Source organism: Lissotriton vulgaris, chromosome 8, assembly GCF_964263255.1.
Source record: "Lissotriton vulgaris chromosome 8, aLisVul1.2, whole genome shotgun sequence".
NCBI lineage: Eukaryota > Metazoa > Chordata > Amphibia > Caudata > Salamandridae > Lissotriton > Lissotriton vulgaris.
In genome coordinates this window covers 327,735,318-327,753,126 of record NC_141696.1, presented here as the reverse complement: position 1 = coordinate 327,753,126, position 17,809 = coordinate 327,735,318, and the positions used below count along the sequence as shown (strand labels likewise).

Below are 17,809 nucleotides of genomic sequence, written 5' to 3'. Positions count from 1 at the left end.
GGCCGGATTTAGTACCAGTGGACCTTTATAAGTACAACATGGAACTGTGGACCCCGATACTGACAAGAGTCTTGGAGGCATCCTGTGCTGTGGGCCTCCCGGAATCTTGGTCAGACTCGATCCTGGTGCCAATCTTCAAAAAGGGAGATCGTAATCTCCCATCCTGCTATAGACCGATATCACTACTAGATTCCCTATGGAAGGTGTCATCCTAAATCGACTGCAGACATGGGCTACAGATAACGGCAAACTCTCTGACTTCCAATACGGATTTAGAGAAGGACTTGGCACTATAGATTGAGTGCTTAATCTGTCCCTCTTAGTGGGCAAGTACGTAATGGCTAAATGTGGGGACCTTTATATGGCATACGTCGATTTGACAGCAGCTTTCGACTGCGTCAGTCACTCCAAGCTTTGGACTATTTAAGAGGACATGGAAGTTGAGCTCCCTTTAATAAACATTTTACGGGAACTATACACCAACGCCTCTGCTGGGATCAGGTTTGGCAACAAGGGGGAACTCACGGCCTCATTCGGAGTACAGAGGGGAGTCAGGAAAGGTTGTGTCCTGGCCCCCTTTCTTTTCACCCTGTACACGAACGGGTTTGAACGTGCTATGTTACAGGGATGCCAGGACCTACCTTCACTTAAAGGACGACCAATTCCGGCCCTACTGTATGCCGATGATGCCGTGATCCTAGCACGCACACCTGTAGAACTTCAACGTGCAGTGATAAGATATCACCGTTTTATGGCCGACCTTGACCTTAAAATAAACATTAAAAAAAAGTTTATTATGTCTATAGGTAAGAGCTGTAAGAAAGTCAGGGATATTTTGTGTTGAAAATGTAAAACTTGAGACAACAAAAACCTACCCCTATCTTGGTGTTTTGATGGATGACAAATGTTCTTGGAAACAGGCCATTGAGATAAGAAAGTTGCATTTTATGAAGGCCACAACAGCCTTGGTTAATTTTACACAGAGGTTAGGTGGCAGACCCCCGATGGAACTGATTCAAATTTACAAGGCAAAATGTATCAGTGTAGCAACCTATGGAGCGGCTTTGTGGGGTAATAGGAAAATTGAAGCCCTACAAAAAGTCAAGAACTGTTTTCTGAGATTTTTACTTGCAGTCCGTCAAAGTTCCTCAACTTATAATTTTCACCTAGAGCTTGGCCTCACATACGTAACTGATATAGTTAAGTTCCAACCGATGTTCTTGTGGTACCACATTTGGGGCCCGATGTAGGTGGCAAATACCGGTCGGAAACGGCCGAATTCGTCCGTTTCCGACCGGTATTTGGCATCTTGAGATGTAGGGGGCCAGATTTTACAGATTCTGTAAATTTACCGAATCAGTAAATTTACAGAATCTGTAAAATACCGAATCGGTATTTTTGCCGAGTCCCGAGTCTCAAAGGCCCTACAAATTCGGTATTTTACCACCCAATCCTATTGGGTGTTAAAATACCGAATTCAGGTGTGCATGCACATGTGTGCATACACACCTAGCCATGTGACAGACAGACATGCCCTTAGGGCATGTCTGTGTGCCACATGGCGCACATGCCTATTTATGGGGTGCCAGAGGGTGTCAAAGTGACACCCCCTGCACCCTTGTGAATTTCGGTATTTACCGATTCGGTAAATACCGAATCGGTAATGCCCATTCATTCCTATGGGCTTCAAAGCCCATAGGAATGAATGGGCATTACCGATTCGGTATTTACCGAATCGGTAAATACCGAATTCTTCCGAATCGGTATTCCAGCACATCTGGAATACCTACATACCCACCCCTTAGATTTACCGATTTTTTATTACCGAATCGGTAAAATTCGGTAATTAAAAATCGGTAAATCTATTCTACCTACATCTAGCCCTTGTTCTTCTGACTCTGCACTTTTGAGCCGGGGGCTCTTAGAGGACTGACTTTCCCTTGAAAAGGGGTGTAAAATTAAATGGCTCATGTACATTAAAAAATTCCTGTACGATCTAGGATTGGAAAAATACTACCAATCACCACTTACAATTACTGAACTACCCAGGAAAGAATTTACAAAATTATGTCTGACCCATTTAGAGCAATTAAGGTTCGCTAGCGAGGCAAGTAAACCCTTTGCACTACTAATATAAACTACTGTGGCCATCTAGCCTTATCTAACGTTTGAGTATAAGGCTTACAAAAGGTTTCTGCTGACCCGCTTTAGGTGGAACATGTTCCACCATTTGGTCTCTTTTCCAGAGGCAAAGTCATGGGCTAAGCATCCAACTATCTGCCCATGTGATGAAACTTCTATTCAATCCACCATGCATACTGTCCTTTTCTGTAAATGTTACAAGGAGCCCAGGACTCACTGGTTGATCCCACTATTAAAACATCTGGGATTTAGAAGATGTCGTCCCGCCTATATTGCTTTACAATTATTGGAGACCACATTTATGGCGGAAAATATTGCCAGGTTTTTGAAGTTTTGTGTTAAACATAGGGCAAGTTCATGTTAGCGTAATGAATTGTTCTTTACTATTTTTCTTTTTTTTTCCTTTTAGTTAGGGAACTCTGAAAAATCGAAAACTACGCTCAATGTCCATAATGATATATTTTGTTGCACTTTATTAACTGGAGAATGTATCATGAACTTTAACTTATTATATTGGTCTTTTTAACGTTTTTATATATTTATAATGGTTTGTTTTAATGAGCTTAATATGAAATTGTACTTTTATGGTCTTCTAAAGATGAAAACCGAATAAAGAAGCTTTGATTTTGACCACTCATCCAGCTGCTCAGTGTGATCATACAATCATGTAGTTTAAAGGAGTGATTAACATCCTTATCTACTGTCGAAATTACCAACTGGGTCTCGTCGGCATAGGAAGTGGGAGTCAAATTAAAACTTTTGATCAGCGGAGTAAGTTCGGAAACATATATGTTAAAGAGCGTCAGGCTCACGAGGAGCCCTGAGGAACGCCACAGGGCTGGACAAAGGGTGCTGACTTAAATGTGCCTAGGTGTACCTTTTGGGATCTGCCTGATAAAAATTATGTTAGAAGGGAGAGGGCCTTTCCTTCTACCCCTATGATTTTGAGACGTTGGACCAAAAGAGCATTGTCCACCGTATCAAACGCTGTGGATAGGTCAAGCAGAATGAGAGCTGCTGATTCGCCGCCATCCAGTGTAGTGCAAATTTCTTCAGTAGTTTTTATCATGACCGTCTCAGTGCTATGATTTGCTCTAAAGTCAAACTGACTATGGTCTAAGAGTTGATTATCTGAGATAAAAGTGGAAAGTTCAACATTTATTATTTTCTCTATAATGTTTGGTGGAAGTAGAAGTCTCGCAATGGGAGGATAATTAGCAGGGTCATTTGTGTTCAGGTTAGGTTTTTAAGAAGCGACAGGATACAGGCCTGTTTCTAATTAGTATGAAATTATCCTTGTGAAAGCATCTGATTAAAAAATCTGGACAGATGAGAGCTGATGCGTTGGCTTATATTTTGTAGGATACTTGGGGAGCAGGGGTCCTCTGGGGATCCTGATTTTGCGACTGAGAGAAGCGTGGCTTTTTGAATTGGCGATGTTGGGGTAAATTCTGAAAATGACAAGTTAATGGTAAGCTCATGCAGTTTAAGAATAGTGTTGACCTTAGAGGTGTCAAACAGGTCATAGATCTGCTCAACTTTACCTTTGAATGATTGAGCGAGCACATTGCAAAAATCTTGGTTGTGATTAGAGGAGTTATCTTTTGTGACTGTAGTCCAATTCTTTATAGTCTGAAACAATTCTTTACTAGAATTGCCAGCATTTTCTATTTGAAGTGTATAATATTGATTCTTCTCACCAATAAGCTTTGTCTTATAGTCCGCAAGCATGGATTTATACCGCTATTTTTTGGGTGCTTCGTAATGTCTTCGCCAGTTCCTTTCTTGTCTCCTACAGGCTTGTTTTTCTAATCTCAGGGCATCAGAAAATCAAGGAGTTGATGGTTTCTTTCTATTTTTGTTGACCAAAGTAATAGGTACTAGTTTTGCTAAGTTAGACTCTTGCCATGTGGTGTACTTTGTAGCTGTGGAATCTACTTCTATTTCAAGGTCCGGTTGGCTTTGAACTAGCTGGTGTGCCAATAATATCGGATGGATTTTATGCCAGGGCCTACTGTGGGGCTACTGTGATAGAGGTGTCACTGAAGGTTCTGGTGCATCTTCCAGACCCTGTGGCACCTTACTCACTTGGGTATTATTGGAGGACATTCAGGTGATAGAATCATCATATACATGCATCTACAGACCTTCTTGGTCTAAAGGCGGAGTGACATCAAAGGCCACACCTTCTTCACCCTATCCCACAGTTTCTGTTTAATCCCTACAACATCGGGTCTCCAGCAGAATGTTCAAACTGTACTACAGGTTGAGCTAGGTGGTCTTTGAGAGTGGCCTGTCAAGTGGCAGCAGGGACAACGTAAAACTGAGACTGGCTCTAACTACTACGTAATATCCACATATCCTCATCTGGTGACTTAAATGACCTCTTCTCACTTTCCTGTCTTATATCAATTCTGCCAATACTGCCGCAGTATATCATTCAATTATCTTCCAAAGTATTGCATCATCTATCATCCATTCATCTTCTCTTTATTACACACCTTCACTCATCTAATGCTTTATATCACCCCTTCATACTGTCACATGTCATCACTTTATCCCTCTACTAGCTTGTATAATCCCACCTTTTACTCCCTCTATACCTTCATAAAAGTATTCTGGCACCTATAGAGTTTATACTTTTAGCCATTAGGTTTATGTTGTTTTATATCATCAATTTACCACTAGGTTAACTTTCATCTTCATTCCCACATCACCTGTCACATGTTGCTGTTATATTATCAATTCCACCTCTGATTTATTTTATTATCACCACTTTATGCACCCACTGCATCATATCATCCCTTCAACCCCTCTGCAGCTTAAATAATCCTTTCTCGTCTGCTGCCTTATACGATTGCTTCCATTTATTTTGCCTTAAATCATCCCTTCTCCTTCTGTTTAAAATGAATACTTCATTTTGTGCTGATTAAATTCATTCTTTCAGTTTATCTCTTGCTATCTCATATCATCCTTTAAGTAACTCTGCAGCCTTATGTCATCTATTCACCTTCTCTCAAACCTTTCATGACTTTACCCCTTTCAGTCATATATCATACAGGTTACCTTGTCTTATGCCTTATGTCATCCATTGAGCCTCTATTCCTTCCTATCATCATCCCTGTATCCCTGCTGCGTTAATATGCTTTTCAACCTTCAGCCAGCTAAATATGTCTTCACTTTCTGATGGCTGATATCACTTACCTTTGTCCCCTTATCATTATTCCACTCCCTCTGCTGCTTTATATGACACATTTTGGTTATCTGATATCTTCACTCCTGTTCATTTAGATCAACTTTTCCTCTACCTTATATGATCCCCAATATGTTCATCTAAATCTCCCATCCCACCCTACACTCTAATATTTAGTCGGCCCATATATTCCTTCGGACCGCAGCATGTTCCATCACTGCATGGACTATGACGGCCATGCCATGCTGGAACTTGGGATGCCAGCACACAGGGGGGGCACACTGCATGCACCAACAAACAAGGGGTAAGGGGGCCATGTATGGCCCCATTTGTTTCCTGACCACCAGCAGTTTCATGGAGTAAACACCTCCATGAGACAACTGGCGGTCAAGTAACTCGTAATATGTATGTAGCGGCACTGTACGAGCCAGACGGATCCACGTTACAGCTTCATTTTCTGGTCCACCTTCACCAGCGCGCACAGAAAAATCGTTTACCATTGGTTCAGCTTTATCCTTCCATTACTTAAAAAGGACATCTATAGACCTCGACTTTTAAAGCAATACCTCCAGCGCCACACAAACTTACCATGCCGTCCGTCTGAGCTGGGAAATCCGAAGCACAAGATTCATAAATTCTGGCAGCACATCAGAACCTCATAACAAGAGAACGTTACACATCTATTTGCTGGAACGTGTCGTGCCTTTGAGCCTACAGATTTACAGTATTTGAGACCACGCAACAGCTGTTACTTCATCCTAGCAGGATCATACAACCAGGGACCATCATATACCTATTTTTTACGTGATGCACCGTTGAACTATCAGACCTGCTGGAGCTGACACCTCACAACAGATTTTACTCTTGTCCAAGATCCCTTCGTCGGATACCCATATTTTTGTAGATACATATACTGTGAATACATCCCCAGTAGATACCTCAGTATCATACCAGCAATTGAAAATACAGAACTCCTGATGAAGGCAACTCGCCGAAACGCGTTAGATTCAGTTTTGTATTTGACAATAATAATCAGTTGTTGATCTATGCTTTAGTACTGGGATTATCAATTCTGGTGATTAGGAATATATTGATGTTTAGAAACTTGTATAAATTATTGTAAAAAGTTGTATATATGGTGAATTTTAAAAAAAGTGATAACAAGCAAAATAACATTTGTGAGAAAAAAGTAATTAAAAAAGAAGTTTTATAATTCCACAATTTTGGTATTTCAATCTATATAATAACAATATGAGATAGAGTTCTAGAAATACACACATAACCCGGTGTTCAAGTGAGCTTTCAAAAAGTGTCATATCCCTACTAGGGTTCATCCTTTTAGGTAGGGGCCTCCTTCTTCCAAAATAATGTAGCGGCACTGTCAGCATACTGTGAGCCCCTGACCACCTTATCACTTGTTGTGGCCGTCCAACCCCCTAAGTTGTAATAAGGCGGTCAGACCCCAATGCGGTGGTGGCCGGACCGCCACTGCCCCGCCACCATGAGTTTGGCGGTCCATGGACCGCCAATCTCAAAATCGGGCCCTAAGCATCTTTCAACCACAAAGTCATAGACTTGCATGCAATTTTGTGCTTAAAATCTCATGGTTGAATCACGTAAAGAAAACGGCAGATGCCTCGGGCAGCCGTGACATCACCCCGGTCTATTACAAGAGGTGATGGAATTAAGTTGAAGGAGCACTATATAAGGCAGCTCTCACCAACAAAGAGCACAGGGAGTTGATTGAACCAGCTTTGAGGGGTTTAGCTATTATTCACAATGATATGAGACCTGAACCATACCTATCGCTAGTGAATAATATCTGGGAAAGGGTGCTTTTGACCAAATTTTGCCTGGGCAATATTAGAAGCTATGTTTGTTTCCCCCCTGGTCATTTTGACTCGAAGTCTATTTTGCTCTTCACATGTAACACATCTTCTCCTCAGCCGTTTAGACATATGTATCTGATACCTGTCCTTAAAACCTGTGGTTTTTATCAATGTAAAACTGTCTTTTATTTTCTGTGTATGTTGTGTGTGTTATACCGTTGGAGGATTTGTGAAAAATGCTTTAAGCTAGCACAGGGCTATTGACTTCTAGCCTTTATGCATTCACCAACTTATCTAATTTCCTCCCTAAGGACGCATGTTAAATATTTTCTCACTCAAGGTTATCGCGATCACTTCAATGAGATGATTTTAGGTCTTCTGTACTTTAAACAGGTGAGTATCTTGTTTGATTAGTGGGTTTATACAATCAATCAATCAATCAATATATACTTTATTCGGCATAAAACACAATACCATAAAAGTACAAGTGGGTTTATACATTTCTGCACATATCTTGTATTTGTGCATTTTTTATGTTTTTTACTGTGCTTTGTGCTCTAACCTGGTTGTACACATGAAAGATGACACACTACGAGATTATTATTTTTTTGTGAGCATTTTACGTGATTATTGTTTTTAATTTATTGTTTTTTCTCTGGTCTTTTATTATGATATGTGTATAATCGAATAGAGATAATCAATCAATCAAACTCAAAAATAACATGTTTAAGTTGGTAGGTCTTTTTAATGTTCATTCTTCGTGTGATCTTTGAGCAGGTACTACACCAGTGAAAAGGGAAGATGGGCCAGAGGAGGCCACGTGTTCTAGGCAATTAAATGTAGCTCAATGGATCCACAGACTGCTGAGGAGGTATGTGTGAAACCTGCACTTCTCAGCTTCAGCACTAGCTCAATGAGTTTATGAACCTTCTGCACAGATGTGCGAGGAAACCGCACACTATGGGTTCTAAGCTGATATAATGTCGCTTTTTTTGTTTTTTAAAATATTTTTATTGCTGTGAAAATCAGGGCAAATTTACATTCAACAAGAATGCATAATTAGCTGTAATCACATCAAGATAATAAGGCAAGTTACTAAGGCAACACTGCTCATCGCCACCCCCACCAAACACAAAAACATCATTAAGAGCCCCCGTCCCCGCTCATCGACAACAGTAACATCGTACTATGGGGAAACATCCTCTGTTGTAATTTCTGGCGGGTCACATATGTATCCTCTAAATTTATTCCATGCTCCCCAGACCCTCTCCCATTTCCGAGGGCACTATAATGTAGTTTTAATGCACCCACTGGAAAAGAGCTACATCCAAAATGAATTGTACTCATGTGAGCAGATATGAAAGTCCCGTGGATTAAAGCTTCTATTTCAGAGAGCTGTGTGATCTTGTAGGGGAGAGTTTTAAAAACTGTGCATGTCCCTCTTAGCAGTCATCCTTCATTGTGCCTCTTTTAACTGATGCCTAACACACCTATGTACTGTACCCCAAATGGGTTGAATATGACTGCAATAATTACATAAAAATACTGCATGATTTTTTTTTTCTTTTTTTCACATTTGCCTTTATGTGGATGCAAGCTATTCACGCATCCAGGGCCATTGGTGGTTATTACAGAATAAGGACATTATTGCTCACTATCTCTTGAGGCCAATGAATCTGAGCTGCACATAATATTTTTCTGTCCGGCTTATGCCGTGTCTCGTAAGAAATGGATTGTTCCTGTATGCAGGAATTTGGGGTTTGCAGAGTGCCTGGCCACATTCAGAGTGCTGAAAACTGACCTGTCGGAACACATTGTTTTTGCCGTGGCTAAATACCTAGGTTCAATGTGGTCTCTGAGAAGACAGTGCCTTAAGGCCGGTCCCTGAACTCTACCGTAGTAAAACTGTGATACCTTGTACCATTGAAATATTTTATGGACTCCGATGGAAGTTGGAATGTTTTAATGTTTTAATAATTTTTTATGAAATGTTCGTCAATATCTTTTATGGTGATAATTTACCGAAATAAAGATTTATGAAATGATAAATGCTTCCCTGCAGTCATTGATGGTCATAACTGTATAGGCCATCAAAGTTAATTACCGTCTGAGGCCATTAATGCTCATTATAGCCTAGAGACATCGGTCACATTAATGATCGGGGACAGTGGGCATGACTGTCAGTAGGTATCTGTGTAAAGGTGCTGATATTAATGTGTCTGCATATGTTCATAGATGTATTTTCTGTGTCGATGTGTGTCTGAATATTGTGCTCTTCGGCATGTTTAGAAGCACTATACAAATGTCAGCCTACTGTCTTTGTCAGTGCTTGTTTTCTTTTCATTTCATCCCATACTCAAAAATATAAAGCATTTAAAATCGCTCCAATTGGATAATACATTCAAATACATACCTGGTAATTATTTTGTTCTGAAGAGGAAGCAGGAAGTCATAGGCTGATAACCTATAGGAAACGCAGTTTCCTGATGTCGCGCCGTTCATAGTGATTACGATGAGCCTTACAACGTGGTTTTGAGGAACTCTCAGTCTCCACTGATAAAATGACTTCTTTGGATTTATCAGACTTAAGGTCCTGTTGTTACCCGGCTTTGCGTATAAGTCAAATGACATTGCTAGAACGGAAAACATGAAGATCATTAAAAAAAATCAAGATTATTATTACAGTACAGTGTACAATTTATTGGATCAAAATTAACAACATGACCATTGGAATAGCATCAGTAGAGGTATAAATAAGAAGATATATTAGAGGTGTTTGGACAAATTAGTGTTTAAACAGTTTTGGAAGACAGAAATATTGGAACATAAATATTGTGGCACACAAATTTTGTGATGCACAAATATCCCTGACAAGAATATCGTTTTTTGAGGTACTATCGTAGTAAATAATGACAATGTTTTTAATAATGCTTTAACTAATTTAGTGGTAAAAAAACATTGTTTTATTATTTTAATGTTTTAGCTCATAAATTAATTTTATGTTACTATTGTTTATATAAATATTATTGATTGTTTTAAAAATATGGCTTGTAATTTTAGGTGATTTTGAATGTTATATATATTTGTAATAGTAATTTATATTGTTGTAGTGGGTTGTTGGGTTTGTGGGGCAATAGTGTGGGAAGTTAATTAAGTAATAAATAATTAAGAATTATTTAAGACATTTTATTTAATTATATGAGTGATATTTATTATGTTATTTAAATTGTCAATTCATTATTTAATTGATTTGTAATTATGCAATTTATGGAATACTTATTTATTTTACTTATAATTTAGTTCTGGGCTGCAGGTATGCTATGGTTATATTTTATGTGGAGGCTGGTAGAATTGTAGCGGTAGAGGGTGGGAAGGTAATTCATTAATTGAATAACAAATATTCATTAATTGATAATTGATTTTTGATATAGTAATTATGTAAATTGATTAACTGTTTCTATTTTTAATTCATGTATATATATTTTAGGTTAATCATTATACTTTTTTATGATGAGTTTCTTATTTTTCTACATTCCTGGAGTTACCCTTATATGTAATGTGTTTGAAGTAAAGTATTTTGCCTACTCCTGTTTAGACTGCAATAGGGATAGTAAAATTTACCTCTGTACAGTTTAACACTTTCCCTAATGTTGTGCTGTTTGTAATGGGAATAGTACATTTCACCCCTCCAAAATCCAATGCTTTCCCTACTGTTGCAGAGACTGGAGCGGGAATAGTAAATTTCACCCTGCTGAAATCCAACACTTTCCCTACTGTTGCACAGACTGGAGTTAGAATAGTACATTTTACCCTTCTAAATTTCATCACTTTCCCTACTATCGTCTGTTGCACAGACTACAGTAGGAATAGTAAATCTAACTCCTCCAAACTCCAACACTTTCCCTGTTATTGTGGTGACTGGAGTAGGAATAGCAAATCCAATCCCTCAGAAGTCCGACACTTTCCCTATCATAACCTAGAGTGGGGATAGTAATATTCTTAGATTCCAGTAATTTTCATAATATTGGTTAAATAGATTTGATAGCATTCATTGCTGAATTTGTTATACTGTTTGTTTTTATTTTAAAACTTATTTGAATGTTTATGTTATTTTAGTAAATGTGCTTTCTGAATTTTTCTATTTGTAATATTTGATTCATTGTCTAAATTAATTATTATATTTATTCTCATACAATTGTTTACACTTTCGATGGTTTTATTGTAAATATATGTTATATATATATATACTGGAGAACCGCAGCCTTAAGGCCCGGTGGCGCAGGGTACGCCTAAATCCCCGGGATTCACCTGCCTTGTCAAAACAGAGACACGGACTCTTCGTCTGGCGTAGAAGATGGTATTTATTAGCTGCAGCTAGTACAGTGGTCTTAGAAGTCATCAGTACAACGAGGTTCAAAAGAGACTGCCACTTAACTCCGTGGCGCACAGGTTTATATATGATACAACACAATGCAAAATGTAATCACACACGAGCATGAGCTATAAGCAAATGTTATAGACAATGTTTTAAGACCAAAGCAACTCAAGTTCCCGGTTCTGTTTGTCATACGACCCCTTAAGTAAATCACAAGTGAATCCACACAATTCGGTTTACAAGCAGAGAAAACACAGCTGCGTGTTATAGAAGGACAGTGGAGAAAGCATGAGACATGTAGCGAAGGACAGCAGATAAGATAACTTGAAGGAAACAATGGTGTGAAATGACATGTAGTCCGGACGGGGATTAATCAGCTCAGATAGGAATTAGTGTACTCGGCCAGACCCTGACACTTGTTAGTAAACATAGGCGAGGAAGCCATCTGACACGCAAAGCAGAAACGACAAAAACATTGCGTTCGCTGAGCTGCCTGAGTGAGGGCAACACAAAATGGCGGCGATCTCAAAATGGAGGCTGAACACGAACAAATTCGTAATTTTCAGAACCTCAATACATATATATATCTATCTATATATGGTATCATACTTATTAAATATTCATTTTACATTATATTAATGTTATTCATATTTTATAGGCATTAACAGCAGTTTGCTTTTGCTTGGCTCTCGTCAAGCTCCCGTCAAGCAAAAGCAAACACTCCGCTTTCAGCAAGCGGGAGCTGTGAAAATGCTCCCACTTGCTGTAAGCGGAGGTTTCAGTTCTTTCCCTGCCCGCAGACATGTGGGCAGGGAAAGAGATGGAACGATTGCTCTTGCACACAGAGTGCTTTATTTCCTTAAGCTGTGTGCAATAGCAATGCCGGCTCCCGTAGGACGGGGGGAGCTGTCTGGGATTGTGGGGCCCTTGAGCCCTCACGATGGTGGTACACCCACGGGCAGGGAAACCCTTTAAACCTTCTGCACATTCATCTGCTTTTTTCTTGTCCAATACGACCAGTACCAGGATGCTGCCCGAACCAAGTGAGTTTATTTAGTCGGCAGAAAGCTGCAACACTTTTGGGCTCCCAAAAGCCTTTCTCACAGGTCAAAAGGGGCAGTCAAATTAGCATATTTCATACTAGTGAGTGCCACAAACAAAAACAAAGGCCTCATTTGGGTTAATGATGTAGTATTAGAATTTGTGATGTAACTATTGTTTACCTAGAACTGTTTTATCTAGATTGAAGGAGTACAGAAATTATTTTAATGGTTTCTAACCTTTTTGTATTCATACAAATGAATGAGGGGGTTCTACACTTTAAGCAGACAAAGAAAATAGTGTACATTCAGTTAAGGAAACCTGTAACAATTTGATATTGTTGATTTTTACATGACATCATTGAGTGTTGTAATTTTACACAGTTTGTGAGATTAGAATTACTATTAGGAACATATGCAGGAAAGATTAAATATGTTTTAATCAGACACATTCAGCCCACTTGAGCTTAACCTCCCCACCAAAATCAGGCATAGTGAACGGTACTGCTATAAAGCTGGAGGACCATATCACAGGCTGACCATTGGATTGACAAAGTTATACCATGTAATTGACCTTAATTTCAATGGTTTTGTAAGAGTGAAATGTCCAACTAACTATAACACCCCTAAAACCTATGGTTTTTTCAGTGAATATATGTATATATATATATATATATATATATATATATATATATATATATATATATATTCATCAAATGTATGCTTTGCATAGAAGACGCCACCACAAGAGAGTTTTCACCTTCATTTAATGGGGATGACAGGGCTTCGCAGTTCCCATCCTCACTCCTGAACTGCCATACGCGTTTCTGACATCTTGTGTCCTTGATCCCTGGCTGCAGGCTGAGAAACGGAAGCTGTGTGGAACACCTTTAATTTATGCACGAAGTCCCGCCCGAGTGGACGTGTGCTAAACAGCCTTCTGGTACGTGTGGTTCCCACCACAGTGGGTGCTGCTGTGTCTTAACTGCAAAGTCTTAAATCCCAAGTGGGTGGAGTAATTTGAGAAGCTGCTCACGCTGCCGTTCACGTCCCTCATAATCGGCCTCTCTTGTCCTTCTCACACGAACCAGCTGGAGGACAGAGTAGCAGATCAAACTGTGTAGCTCACATTACAATTCTCTACCACTGCCCTATCTGGGCCAGATAGGATCACCTGTTTGAATAGGAAAGCGCTGATGATGACAAATTGAGCCAGTTGGCAGCATTCTCCAACAGTCTCCTGATGGCTGCTCCTGTGAGTCACTTTCTATTTTTTACAACATTTTGTTTTGTTCCCTCTTGTTTTTTGACATATTCATACTGTCACACTACATACACATACCCCCAGTGATACTGCCACTAACTATATTGTGACAGGCCATTACAGTACGAAAGTTAATTTAGGAGCCTTACTGCAAGATGCTTTTCAGTATTTGGGTTGGGGAATGGGGTAGTTTAGTTTTTGCATCCGCTGTGATTTTGTACCTTATGTCCTTAGTGCAAGATCTGCATGGCATTGCGTGACAGTCTTCTAGTCACTCTGTGTCAGTTTCGATGAGACTTTTAGCTGTGCAGTAAGGCTTTGCATAACTCAGCGTCGGTTCTGATGAAGTTTGTAGCTTTGTCAAGGCTTTATGGAGCTTTGAGTCCATTGGAGGAGGTTCTGATGAAGCATTCATCTGTGCGGCAAGGCTTTGCCGGGCTTTGTGTCACTCTGTGTTGGTTCTGATGAAGTGTTCGGCTGGGTGTCAAGGCTTTACGTTGCTTTGTGTCGCTCAGCATCAGTTCCAGTGAAGCTTTCAGATGAGCGGCAAGGCTTTGCAGGGCTTTGTGTCACATTGCACCAGTTTGAATTAGGCAAGGAGGTCTCGCTGATGCCAGCCCATGGTCCAGGACATTGGGCGGCAACCTTGGGGATTAGGAACTAACTCCATCAGAGGCCAGCAGGGCTCAGGCAAGTCCAGTTGCAGGTCCAGTTGCAGCTGGTCAGCTGGAAAGTTGCAAGGAGACCTCTGGAGATTGTTGTGTCACTGTACCTCAGAACAGAAGGTCAATAAACTGACCCCAGGAGTCACTCAGGCAGCATGGAAATCAGGAGATGGTACAGTTCTCCTTCAGCAAGGCCGGTATCAAGTAGCAGGGAAGTCCACTGGGGCTCCAGTCAGGCCTCTAGCAGCAGGGCGGTCCTTCGGTAGCAGCAGGGCAGTCCTCTCTGTGTCCAGGCAAGACTCTAGCAATAGGGCAGTCCTCTGGAGAACAATACAGTCCTTCTAACATCTTCCACAGGTCTAGTAGTGTACTGAAGATTTGCTCTTAGGCTCCAATATTTATACCTGGTGCCAGCCTTTAAGTGGGTGTGACATTCTGTCTACACCAACATCTGGTTCTGAAAAGTTCTTCCCTTCTCCTGCCGTGGCTCTAATGAGTCTGGGTGACAAAGGACTGGTGCAAGGTTCCTCTGTGTGTGTGCTGGTGGTAGACCTTTGAAATGAAAATGTGGCTAGGAACAGATCCTCCCCACCCATCTTGGCTGGATGGCCCATCCTGCGAACACCTTTGTCTCACTGTTTGGCAGGAATACACAAAGGCCAGCTACCAAGCTGTTGACATTCATGTGACCTAGGACTTAGGCAGCAGGCACCAAATGGTTATGGCAAGAAATTGCCAGCTTTCTAGAAGCAGAATTTTCACAATTGTGATTTAAAATCCCACTTTACCATTAAAAAGATTTAAATTACAATTAATTTGAGACCAAACTTAACAATGCGACAAAAGAGACAATGCACTCTACCTGTAGGCTGTTTAGCGCCTTCCTTAGGGCTGACCTTTATGTTTTAACAAAGAAGATTTAGGCCTGATAAAAAGTGCTTAACCATGTTTTAAGTACTGGTTAACAGTGGGAAAGGGCAGAGTCCTAATTTCAAGAAAGACTAATTTAAAGAGGGCCAAGTCCAACAGGGACCAAGAAGTAAAAAGAAAAGACAAGAAAACAAGCATTTTCCTACTTTGTACCAACGATCCTGGAACAACATCTCAACAAAGACCCATCCTGCACTAGCACTTCTCTGCTTCAGGAAGGGATTAAATATCCACCTCTTCAAAAAATAACTCATCTGCAAGAACCATCACCTCCTACATTCCTTACATTAGATTTCACTGAAAGACTGTTCACTCTACCTGCTAATTCCCTGAGAGGACAAAGGATGCTACTCACGTAGGTGTTGTCACAATTACAGATCATCAAATGTCAAATATGGAGTGAAACAGAAGTCTGGCGGTAGTTTCTGGTACAAAAATCTCCACATCCAGAATGACAATGCCTGTTTTGGTGTAGCTCAGTGTTAAGGCAATGTACAAGTTGTTCATCTTCTGTGTTGTGAGAGTCATTACAAGTTATAATACATAGTGTTACAAGTTATAATAGTTATCAGATTTGCCCTATTATAAAAAGAATACTGGCATCTTACACAATTCACAGACTTTGATTTAAGCAAGAACTTCAGTAGACATCTTTTAATTGCTTTCTCAAAAGTGCTTCTATTAGGAATAGACTCAAGTCAAGTCAAGTCAAGTCAAGTCAATAACACGTTATTCAGTTACATATATAACCATAAAAGCACATAAAAATGTATTAAAAATATGAAAACACATATGGTGATATATACAGTAATAAACAGTGGACCGAATACATAGACATCATTTCATTTTACTTATTATCACATCATGATGGATTTCCAGCACTTAAAAATATTTTTTTTAAAGATTGTTACAGAGGCTACTTCAAATTCTGTCTCTAATTGTTGAAGAGCCACAAATGCTGCGCGGCAGTGCTTCATACCATACGTTTTTAGGACAGGAATAATCCATAATTTCCTCTGTACAAATAAAAATTTGCAGAAGAATACCACATGTATAGTTGATTGTTCACAGCTGTCATCACATGAGCATTTACATAACTGATTGACCTATCATTTACATATGGAAAGCTTAAAGATCTATGCAGAATACCAGGCGGAAACGCATCAACAAAAATCTGTCCTAGTCATTCGTTATTAAGCATAGGTACGGCTGCAGTATAAAAGTTGTTAGTGTAAGATTATGTGCTTGCACCGTGATTTTATTCATTTCCACACATAATCTGTGTTCGGATCAGAAAGCTCAGACATTGATTTTTAAGGTCTAACCTGAACAGCCTAACCATGGTGGCGGGATCATCATAAAAGTCTTGATGGCCTAAATTTTATAGGAAGGATTTAACATAAAACAGCCATCTAACTTGTTTCACCCCATCCAGTCCCATACAGTCTTCTAGAACCCCACAATTGAACTTTGTTTCCTTTGTTGTCCATATCCTGTGCCACAACACAACCGGTTGGAACTTTATGATGTCTTCTAGATATGACAAAACTAGTTCTGTGTGGCATATGAAGGAGAAGTTACTGTTAGGGAACATCAACAGAAATCTTAAAAACATGTTTTCAGCTACTTGTAAAGAGCTCACATCCGCATACCCCATATGCTGGCTCCATAGGATGCAACAGTGACACATTTTGCTTTATAAATATTTAGAAGTTCCACCGTGGGACGTCTGCCTAATTTCCTACTAAAGTTTGATAGTGCAGATAAAGTCTTTATATACAATAATCTCCTTATTTTAACTGCCTGCACCCATGATCCCGTGCGTTCAAATAAAATTCCAATATAGGAAAATGTCTTTGTACTTTCGATCCACTTTTTTATCAATAAATATTGTTCTAGTCTTTATACACCCTGACCCTCAGTTCATCGTAAATGTTTTAGATGAATCAATAGTAAGACCACGTTCCGACATAAAATTTGCAAAACTGGTAACGACCCTTTGGAGTCCCAGTGGCGTACGGTCATTACAACTGCGTCGTCTGCGTATAACAATGTGGGGATGGGAAGTTTACCAGCTTCCGGTAGGTCCTTACATTCCTGAGCTAAAACCTTATTGAGACTATTTATGTACAGAGTGAAGAGAAACGGTGCGAGGACGCAACTTTGTCTCACACCTTGCCTCACTTTATAGTGTCTAGTGCATTCCCCTCCCACCCCAAACCGTACCTGTGCCTTTGCCCCTGAATATAACTGCCTTAAAAAATAAATTAAAACTACTTCAACACCCATCTCCTCTAAAATCATCCATAATTTGTTGTGCATTACGCAATCAAACACCGATGATAAGTCGACAAATGCCAAATACAGAGTT

At 39.8% G+C, this 17,809-nt stretch overlaps 1 pseudogene across 1 annotated transcript in view; it reads right to left on the bottom strand.

The window, feature by feature from the left end:
* Positions 1 to 17,809, bottom strand: part of LOC147697001 (suppressor of tumorigenicity 14 protein homolog) — a 381,221-nt pseudogene that overhangs the window by 244,648 nt on the left and 118,764 nt on the right. Inside the window, exon 7 of the transcript XR_015299131.1 lies at positions 9,578 to 9,797. The product of XR_015299131.1 is annotated as a suppressor of tumorigenicity 14 protein homolog (transcript). The remainder of the gene's footprint in view (positions 1 to 9,577; positions 9,798 to 17,809) is intronic.